Genomic DNA, 10992 nt, shown 5'->3' on the forward strand with positions numbered 1-10992 from the left:
GTAGAAGAATACTAAGGAGAACATTTTTGAAAAATGTTGTAATTGGCCAAATAATAAAATAGGGTATAATTACTACAACTTTATGAATGTACCACGAAAAGGACATTTAATAACATTGTATATAGGACGGAAGGTGGTGAGATATATTTTAGTGCATGTAGTTATATGTATTTTGTGTGCTTTTACGTGTGTGGTGTGTACCTAGGCTAGCAGGGGTTGGGTGGGGTTAGGGGGGACTAGGTACCAGTAAACACACAATTTTAATCGTTTTATTTACCCAGCTGCTTTGGAGGAGACATTTATAGCAGTTCAAATGTGGCTGCTCACACTCTCACCCGTTGGAATGCCTCCTCCACTTTTGAAGCTTCTCAAGCTGCCGTCTTTCAGCTGGGACGCCACGAAGGACGTGATAGTGTTTAATTGTCTAAAGTAAACCATGCTAGTTTGCGCTGAATGATGGCTCTTGGGGGTAGCATTCGCAGAATGTCCACCCAAGGCAGCTTCGGGCGTTTTGGAACATTCCAAGGGACAGGTGTGCAGTTAATTGGCTGCGCGCGGGACTCGGTTGGGAAACGACCATTTGGGTGGTTGAAGTTACTCAGGCTTAGGCGGTGAGGTAGGGAGCTTATATTTCAAATTACTGTTGTAATTTTTAAGTAAGCCAAGTGTAATAATGGCTGATGCAGCTGCAGCAGTTAGAGAAGCCCTGAAAATCCTCTGTGATGCAGAAGGGAGGATTTATTATAGCCTGGAGTTCTGTCACAGGTTTGGGTGGGAATCGAGTGACCGAGGCGTGTAACAGCTTCCGTTCTGTCTTGCTCATCATTGGATAATTCCCCTAGGAATGTTAAGGACTTCCCCAGTGCAAGTAGTGGGGTTTGAGAAATAAATGCAAGAGAGGCTTCCCTTACTTACCTCCTCAGCACTCGGTGCCTTGTTGTCGATTAGGCGATGGAGGGGCCGTACGAGCACACGTACATTTAAATCTAACTGGTCGGTCAGTGCTAAGCTCCTTAAAGGACCGAAAAGAATTAAAAGCGGGGCCGGGGCAACACCCAAGAGCTCAGCATCTACACCTGGTGGGCTGGCATCAGAAGAAAGCTCTTTTATTAGCCTAAATAAATCAGAAATGAAAGTTTCTGATAAACAAAGCATTCCTATATTTAAAAAGATGTTAATATTTGAAGGCAGTGTGGCTTCTTCAAAACTTGTGCAGAGATCTTTAGCTCATACAGTGTGCAGTGTAACAGGTGATAAGGTATTGCATACAAGTCATTCTCCTGTTTCCTTATCAATAGTTTAGGAGAGTGCCAAATCTTCAGACCAGGTAATGAGGATAAATAAGCAAACCAGAATGGATAACCAATTGAAGGATTCTGTTCGAAGCAAAAAAGAGTTAGAGGTGAAATATGCAGCCCCTATAAAAGGTATTAACACAGCAGCGAAAGGAGCAAAGTGGATTTGGGTGCCTAGTGACGTGGATAGAGAATCAGAATTAGTTAATTTAGGAGAGGAAGAAGTTCCAGAGTCTGCAAGTTTCAGCGGCTTGCGGAACCACGCTGGGAAAATCCTGCATAAAGGAGTAAATTGTAGAAAGAAGTTATTGGGCAGGTCAAAAGCGTCCTGTTGTCACCAGTCTGTAGAGAGGGAGGATTTTGATGCAATCATCTCGACGTTGTGGGATTTGAAACGTCCTTCCTAGTCTTCAAGAGTAATTGATTGGAAGTCATTTGATGGTGGAGTTGGGGATGGCGAATGCCCGGAGGGAGTGCGATTAATAAGGATATGCATTTTGAAGGGGTGGTAGATTATGAGGATGATATTGAAGATTTGGAGGATGGAGCGGGGGGGTTCAAAAAGTTTGTCCAAAAATCGTATTTTACAGAACAAAGAAAATGGGGAGTCTTGGTTCAGACACAACGGGCGAAAAGATATCAAGATGGGGAGGCAAAGAAAAGGTCATTGCTGGATGTGAGCAACACACTAGGAACAGGTGAGAGCCATGGGTTAAGGTTTTTGAATGCTAATGGCGTATGCAGTAAGAGAAACAAAATGTCAGATCTTTAAATTGGGGGATAAAAATGTGGGGACAGAATGTTTGTCAGATGTTGTTGAGCTATCCAAACTAAGTAAAGAAGGTAAATTAAAGCAGGTTGACAACGTAGACGGTTCTGTTGATGATCTAACCAAATCTGTGGGATGTACTGAGAAGCATGACAAAGGAAAAGAGGAGAAATCTAGAAATGAAGGTTTAACATATTTTGCCGCATATGGAGGTTTCTATGCCATTAGGAGCACATTTGAATAAAGTGATTAAAGATAAAACATGGAAGGGCGAATTTGTGGATGTATTTAAACTGCTTCACAGAGAGATCCAATCAAAAGAGGGGTCCAGGGAAAAAGCATGGGAGTTAGTGAAAAGACCAAGATTGCCTACAACGATTGATACTTGGACATCAGCATTTTTAATATTTGCCAGTGTCTATTGTGAAAAAGTTCCTGAAAGGGCAGTATCCATCTTTAAGTACATTGACACTTTTAGGAAAGCACACATGGAATTTGGGGGGTTTGATTGGCTTCATTATGATGAAGAATTCCGAGACCGGTTGGAGCTTATCCCAGAAAAGCCTTGGGGAGAAGTTGATAATGAGTTATGGGTACAATGGATTTACCCTCAAAGACCCATGCCTACGATGCACACTGCAAGTGGTTTAGCAGTAACACATCGGCCTTTTCTTGCTAAGCCCACCTCGGGGGGGATTTTGGAATAGACCGCAAACAGCTAATTCAGGCACATGCTGGAGTTTCAACAGAGGTTATTGTCAAAAGAACCCGTGCAGGTACAAACATGACTGTTCAAGATGTGGAGGGAAGCATTCCATGTTACGTTTCAGGGACCAAGCAAACTGGGGAGGTTTTGGTTAAGTCAGGGGGAGAGGCAACACATTTCAGTCTGGTTACAAGGGCTTTTACGCCAATCGATATTGACAGTTTATGATTCTGGTTACAGTTGTACCCCAACAGGGAGGGGACAGCAAGGCTGGAGGGGGGATTTAAGAAGGTTTCAGATTAGGCCCTAGATGTCGTAGATTTGCAAAGAATCTTAAGTCAGCACATGAATATCCACAAGTGGTAAGACAAAAGTTGTTTACAGAAGTTCCAGAAGGAAGAATGGCTGGTCCTTTTTCTTTGTGGCCTTTACCTGATCTCATAGTATCTCCTTTAGGAGTGATACATAAGAAAACAACAGGTGAATTTCGTAAGATTCAACACCCTTCTTGGCCTCAAGGTTGCTCCATAAATGATTTTATAGCAAAGGATGATACCATGGTTCAATTTGCATCAATAAACAAAGCCTTGGGTTTGATACGAAAAGTAGGCACAAAAGCAGAATTGGCTAAATGCGATAATACATCAGCATTTAGGCTGTTGCCAGTCCACCCTTTGGATTTCGAACTGCTAGGTATTCATTTTGAAGATCAATTTTTGGGGACAAAGTTCTTCCTAAGGGATGTGCCATTTCCTGCAATCTTTTTGAGGCTTCCAGAAAGTTTTTGCAGTGGCGTTTTTATTACAGGTCAGGTCACGTTAACGTTGTAGGAGAGTGGGGTCTGCAATCCTATGGTCACCCCAGATTTTTGCTTCACTGGTTTACGACTTTCCCTGGCTGTGGGCCTGCTAATCAGACCCACAGCCTAGCTGTTCTCTCTCTAAATTGACAACCATGTACCTTAGGTGCATTTACCAATTGGTACTGGGCCACCTTATCAGTCCCTGTACAGTATACCTTAGGTATCCAGGGCATAGGTATACCCAGGGCCTACCAGGGGCTGAAGCATGTATTATGCCACCCCTGGCTGGCCATCTAAACAGACACAACTGGCTGCACGACAGCTGGGGCAAGGTGGTGTAATCACCCTTTGCTTTAAATATAGTTACCTATATCTAAACCTAAAATGGACACATATATTCCTATCAGTCACTCCTATGGAAGGCCTTATCAATCCTGAAGGCAGAGTGCTTGGAATTATGTGAGATGGTGCTCTGGCATGAGCTGAGCCCGTTTGCAGCTTGCAGAACCAAGTCCTAATAGCTGTTCCATGATAACGCTATACCATATACTCTTAAGTGCATTATAATCCTCGCGGTTAAATGCTAACTCTGGTCTAACATTATCAAAACAGGTGTCATACGAATTGGAATACTACCCCCTCGCCAATTCTGGCGACGGGGGTAGCATTCCACCCTTCTAGAGGGACACGACATGTATGTAACTGAGAACCCCGGTTAAAGTTAACTCGAGCCTTGGCATCACCAAAATGGATGCTGCCACCACAGACACAAGTCTGACCTCCTGCTGCTGGGAGTCCTTCCAGCGAGGGCGGCTTGGACAAAGGGTTTCCTGCCTTGGGAGGTGCTAGCACCACCCCAGACAGGATTTTGTGTATTGGGTAGGATAGGCCTGAAAGGAATGAGACATGCCCAGGGCACACAAGGTGTCCTGTGCATACACCGGTTCCAACCAGTTGCTGGGGCATCCCTGCCCCAGCTCTGGCGGGAAGCCGGACAAAGGATTGGGGGTGTAACCACCCCCCTTTCTGGTCCCACCCAGGGGAGGGACCTAGTCAGTAGTGCAGCCTCCTTTAGCAGGATTAAGGTAGGAGCTGGTCCCATTCCAAGTTAGATTAATCCTGAACTACTCTACAAGAAGAAACTCTGGACTTCGACGTTCTGCTCCACAGAAGACTGAAGAAATCTCCCTTGTGGGCAAGGAGTGTCCACCCTGCACAAGCAGGCACCACCATGCGTCCAGTGGCTTCACTTTGTCATCTTCCCTCGAGGATCCAGACTTCAGAGCCCGACGAGACCCGGATTCCCAAACCTCTCCCACCTCAACTCACATCTGCAGCAAAGCTGAGACCCGTGGGTGCGACGAGACACGCGGGACCGGCCATCTTGAACGAGACTGCACTTCGCTTCCAGCACGACTCCCGAGGTAAACTCGACCAAGTGCTTTGGGGACTGAGAAGCCCCATCCCCGAGCAGCCCCTGCACCGAAGATCAGCCCTCCAGCATCCACGAGATCTGCGTGGGGCCCTTCTGCTTGTTTGCTGCTCGACGCGTTGTCTGGTCACTTGCCGGCTGGCTAGTGGCCTCCTAGACGACGAACCTTGAAACTTCCACTGCTGGTCTGGTTGCTCCAGACTGGCCCTTGCTCCCTTCCAAAAGAGGGGCACCCCGGACTCTCCTAGTCCGCACCAGACGCTTTCTTCACTCACCGCGTGGGTTGCCTTTGCCAAGGCCTGTTAACGCCGATTCCGGATCCAACACTGCCGACAGCGAGAGCCTGCGTGGGACAGCTCGTGCCTCCATCCTGGTCGTCGAAGACACCTCCTGGTCCACGTGGCTGCAGAGTCAAGCGTCCACTCTTCACCTGATCGCGACGACGACACCTGGTTCCTTCCTGGTTCCACTCCAGTCACTGGCTAGTGACTGTGAACATTGTCCCCTCTGCTTTCAGGTCTTCTTCTTTACCGATCCACCCTTCGATCGCACCGGACATCTTCCTCCTGGTCGCCTGCAGCATCTTTTCTTTCAGGCTCCATTGACTTCAACGCGAGAACCCGACACACTTAGGCACCTATGCACCCGCAGCCCGTGGGTGAGGTAACGAGAGCATTTCGGTGCTCAAGGGTAGTTTAACTGTCCTAGTGTCTAGTTCCACAGTCGTTTTAGTCCTAACTAGTCAGGATTGTCCGTACTTACCTTTAACTTGAACTGTACGGTCCATAGACGTTGTTACGCATCTCGCGTGTGAGTTCACACTCTGCACACGCGTTCCGTGGGCCTCCTATTACTTACCTAGAGTTAGTGTAGCGTGGTCCCAACGATCCTACAGCCTCTGGACAGCTCCATTCCTTCTATTGACTTTCACATTCCACTTACTTAGTATATGGTTTGTCGTGCCCCTAGGGCACCATTGTAATTTTGTGCAACTTATCGTATTTTTCCTAAGAGATTGTCATTTGCTTAGCCCTCTGACCTCATAAAGAGTTCAGAGGTGTTTGTTATTAATAAATCTACTGTTTATTTTCATAACAACCTGTGTGGTGTCCTTTCATCTGGTATTCAAGGGGTTATATTGTGGTAAAACAGCTGGCTTCACATGCCATAAAGAGTTTAGCCTAAGACTGCTTTGTCCATGCTACCATTAGGATAGCTGGTCTATAAGGTTGACTTACAACCAATCACCATAAGGGTTGTTTGGACTGATACAAGGTGATCACTAGAACTAGTGAGCATCATATATCAGGCCAACTTCTCACATTGGTGGCAGCGGTTGGGATTTGAGCTTGCTGTTGTTTTGTTGAAATATCATTTGAAAGATCACATAAGGTACTATAGGTACATATAACAAGCTTAGAAATACTCTGAGTTCTACTGAACCAGCTGTTGTAGTAGAAAGGGCCTAGCACACCCTGACTACAACTCTTAGCAAGGGATCAGTAGGAAAAACCATAGTGTAGGTAGGTGCATCACTTACACCTCACTAGAAGCATGTCTACCCATGGAGAGTCTTCAGAGACTCCCCTAGTGGTTAGTGACCCTCCACAGGTCCTTTCCAGATATGCAGCTCTCAGTTTCCAGGAGATGAGACAATTGTGTACCTCCAGGAAATTGAAACAGGGTTCTAACCCTACCACTCCTTTTCTGTTAGGTCTCTTAGAGACATATGATTCAAGAAGGGCTGCTAACACAGACCTCTCTAATCCAGATAGAAGCATGCCCCCCTTAGAAGCTACTACTGGTGATACAGACCTCCCTGAAACAGAGAATGTAGAGGAGGAGGAGGAGGAGGAAATCTCTGGGGATGAGGCAGACAATAGGCAACCTTTAGTCAGCAGACTTACAAGGGCCAACTTAGACCTACATAGGGAAGGATCTGGGGGACCCCCAGTACTGACCCTGAGAAGGCCTAACTTTGGAGCTAGGAGAGATAGATCTCCTTCTAGGGACTCCAATAGATCTGTGCACTCTCATGCATCTGCTCAGAGGAGAATGACTTCCCCTCAGAGGAGAGAAAGCATGAAGCAAAGATGAAGGAAGTTAATCTGAGGATCCAAAGGGAAGAACTTGCCCTTGCCAAAGAGAAACTTGCCTTTGCTAGAGAGTAACAGTTGAGTGGGTTAGCACCCACTGGTGGCAGCAATATCCCTAAGGATAAAGACAGGAGTTTTGATAATAGACACCTGAGTAAAATAGTGCCCTCCTATAAGACAGGAGATGATATCCACAAGTGGATAACTGCTTTAGAGAGAGCCTGCAAAGTGCAGCAGGTACCCCAGAGTCAGTGGGCAGCTATATTGTGGCTCTCCTTTGAAGGTAAAGGTAGAGACAAGCTCCTCACTGTTAGAGATGAAGATGCTAATGATTACCAAGTCTTGAAAACTGCACTGATTGATGGGTTTGGCTTAACAACTGAACAGTACAGGTTGACGTTCAGGGACACCCAGAAAACTCAGGCTCAAGATTGGACTGACTTTGTTGATTGTGCCACTAAGGCTCTGGAGGGCTGGTTACTGGGAAGTAAAGTTACTGATTACACAGGATTGTATAATCTAATTATGAGAGAACAAATCTTAAATAATTGTCAGAACCAGTTGTTGCATCAGCACTTGATTGACTCAGATCTGACCTCTCCCCAAGAATTGGGAAAGAAGGCAGACAGATGGGTCAGGACAAGGGTCAAGCAGCAGAACCAGAACCAGGGTGGTGGCCAGAAGAAAGCAGACCAGAAGGGTAATGAGAATAAGCAAAATGACCAGAAGTCTTCAACAGGGCCCCAACAACCTAAGGAGGGAATTCCCAAAAGAAGAGGAATGATGGTCCTAAGAAACCATGGTGCCAATACTGTAAAAGTAAAACTCACTGGTTTAGTGAGTGCACCAAGAAAGGCCAAACTCCTACCACTACTGTCCCTAAGACACCTGCACCCCCTAGTACAGTTATTAGTGGTAGTGTACCTCCCAAGGCTATAGTTGGGTTAACCCTGGGAACTGAGGTGGGTTCTGACTTAGTTAGAATCCCTACTCAGGCAGTTCTTGTTTGTACTGGGGACATGGATATGACCCCTACTGTAAGTCCTAGTACTCTGGGCAAATACAGACAAACGCCTTTGATAAATGGAAAGATCGCTCAGGCCTACAGGGACACATGTGCCAGTGTCACTATGGTGACACCAACATTTGTGGACCCTGACCAGATCATGCTAGGTTCAGACTACCTAGTGACCAATGCTAGCAATGTCACTACCAATCACAGTATGGCAGTTGTTAATTTCTCCTGGGGAGGGGTAACTGGCCTCAAAAGGGTTGTAGTTAGTTCAGGCCTCCCAGTGGATTGTCTTTTGGGCAATGATTTGGAATCCTCACTGTGGTCAGATGTGGAGTACAGGACTCATGTAGAAATGCTAGGTCTCTCCTCACATGTCCTTGCTGTGACCAGGTCACAGGCCAAGAAATGCCCAGCTGAACAAGTGCTGGATCCTGGAAGAATGGACCAGACACTACCCAAGAGAAAGAGCAGTAGGGGGTAAGGCCTTCCCCCTGCCTCAGGTTGAGGATCAGCCCTCTCAGGAGGATGACCCCAAGACCCTAGAAGGAACTGTCCTAGAAGAGCTTGAACCTGAACAGGTTGAGTTTCTTGGGACAGGGGGACCTTCCAGGGCAGACTTGAGACAGGCCCAGTTAGACTGTTCCCCCCTCGAATCCCTCAGACAGCAGGCTGCTGCTGAGGCTGCAGGGGATGCTACAGGTGCCCATAAGGTATATTGGGATGATGGAATCCTATACTCTGAGGCAAGAGACCCCAAACCTGGTGCTACCTGGAGGCTGGTCATCCCCTTGTCTCTTAGAGGTTTCCTTCTCACCTTAGCCCATGAGATTCCCCTTGCAGGTCACTTAGGCCAGAACAAGACTTGGGACAGGCTTGCCCCACACTTTCACTGGCCTCATATGTCTGAGGACACTAAAGAGTTTTGTCGCTCATGTGTCACCTGCCAAACCAGTGGCAAACCAGGTGGCACCACAAAGGCCCCCCTTATACCACTACCTGTGGTGGGGGTTCCCTTTGAAAGAGTGGGGATTGACATTGTTGGACCAATGGACCCCCAACAGCATCTGGGCACAGATATTTACTGGTGGTAGTGGATCATGCCACCAGGTATCCAGAAGCTATTCCCCTTGGGACCACTACAGCTCCTGTTGTGGCCAGGGCCCTGCTTGGAGTTTTCTCCAGAGTGGGGTTTCCTAAGGAGGCTGTCTCTGACAGAGGTGCAAACTTCATGTCAGGATACTTGACTGCAATGTGGAAGGAGTGTGGTGTAAATTACAAATTTACCACACCCTATCACCCACAGTGCAATGAGATTCAACAAGACCCTCAAAGGGATGATAAAAGGGTTACCTGAAAAGCTTAGGCGAAGATGGGACATCCTTTTACCCTGCCTTCTGTTTGCTTACAGAGAGGTCCCACAGAAGGGGGTTGGTTACAGCCCTTTTGAGCTTTTGTTTGGGCATCCTGTAAGAGGACCCCTATGTCTGGTGAAGGAAGGATGGGAGTTACCTCTCAAAAAGCCTAAACTTGACATAGTGGACTATGTACTTGGTCTCCGCTCCAGGATGGCAGAGTACATGGAGAAGGCATCTAAAAACCTTGAGGCCAGCCAGGAACTTCAAAAAGCTTGGCATGACCAAAAGGCTGTCCTAACTGTGTATCATGCAGGACAGAAAGTGTGGGTGTTGGAGCCAGTGGCCCCAGCAGCTCTCCAAGACAAATGGTCTGGACCCCATACCATCATTGAGCAAAAGGGAGAGGTCACCTACCTGGTGGACCTTGGAACTCCCAGGAGCCCTCACAGAGTACTTCATGTGAATAGGCTCAAAGCATTTGTTGACAGGGAGGACATGGGCTTGCTCATGGCCACAGATGAGGGGCAGGAGGAAGAGAGGGACCCTCTCCCTTACCTGCTCACTCAGAACCCTGATGATGGGTCAGTAGATGGTGTAGTCTTTTCTGACAGCCTCTCTGAGCATCAACAAGAGGATTGTAGACAGGTACTTCAATCCTTTAGACAAATGTTTTCTCTGACCCCCAGTCAGACAAACTGGTGCACCCATGAGGTGGACACTGGAGACAGTCTGCCTATAAAGAGTAAAATCTACAGGCAACCTGACCACGTCAGGGACTGCATAAAAAAAGAAGTACAAAAGATGTTGGAGTTGGGAGTCATTGAACCCTCAGAGAGCCCTTGGGCTAGTCCTGTAGTTCTAGTACCAAAGCCTCACACCCAGGATGGTAAGAGAGAGATGAGGTTGTGTGTAGACTACAGGGGTCTCAATGATGTCACTAAGACAGATGCCCACCTAATACCTAGGGCAGATGAACTGATAGACAAGTTGGCTTCTGCAACTTTCTTAAGTACATTTGACCTAACAGCTGGTTATTGGCAGATCAGGTTAGCTGAGGATGCCAAGGCCAAGACAGCATTTTCTACCCTAGGAGGTCATTACCAATTTGTGGTGATGCCCTTTGGTTTGAAAAATGCACCTGCCACTATTCAAAGGTTGGTGAACCAAGTTCTCACTGGGTTGGATTACTTTTGTGCAGCTTATCTAGATGATATTGCTGTCTTTAGCTCCACCTCGGAGGATCACCTGATCCACCTGAGGAAAGTTTTGGAGGCCCTGTAAAAGGCAGGCCTCACTATCAAGGCTACTAAGTGCCAGATAGGGCAGAGTCAGGTTGTGTACCTGGGCCACCTTGTGGGTCGAGGCCAGGTTCAACCATTGGAGAGCAAGATACAGGCCATAAATGACTGGGCTCCTCCAACCACCCACACACAGGTCAGAGCTTTCTTGGGCCTGTCTGGTTACTATAGGAAGTTTGTCAAGAACTATGGGTCCATTGTGACACCACTTAATGACCTGACAA

The sequence above is a fragment of the Lissotriton helveticus genome, chromosome 4_1, assembly GCF_964261635.1.
Source record: "Lissotriton helveticus chromosome 4_1, aLisHel1.1, whole genome shotgun sequence".
NCBI classification, from domain to species: domain Eukaryota; kingdom Metazoa; phylum Chordata; class Amphibia; order Caudata; family Salamandridae; genus Lissotriton; species Lissotriton helveticus.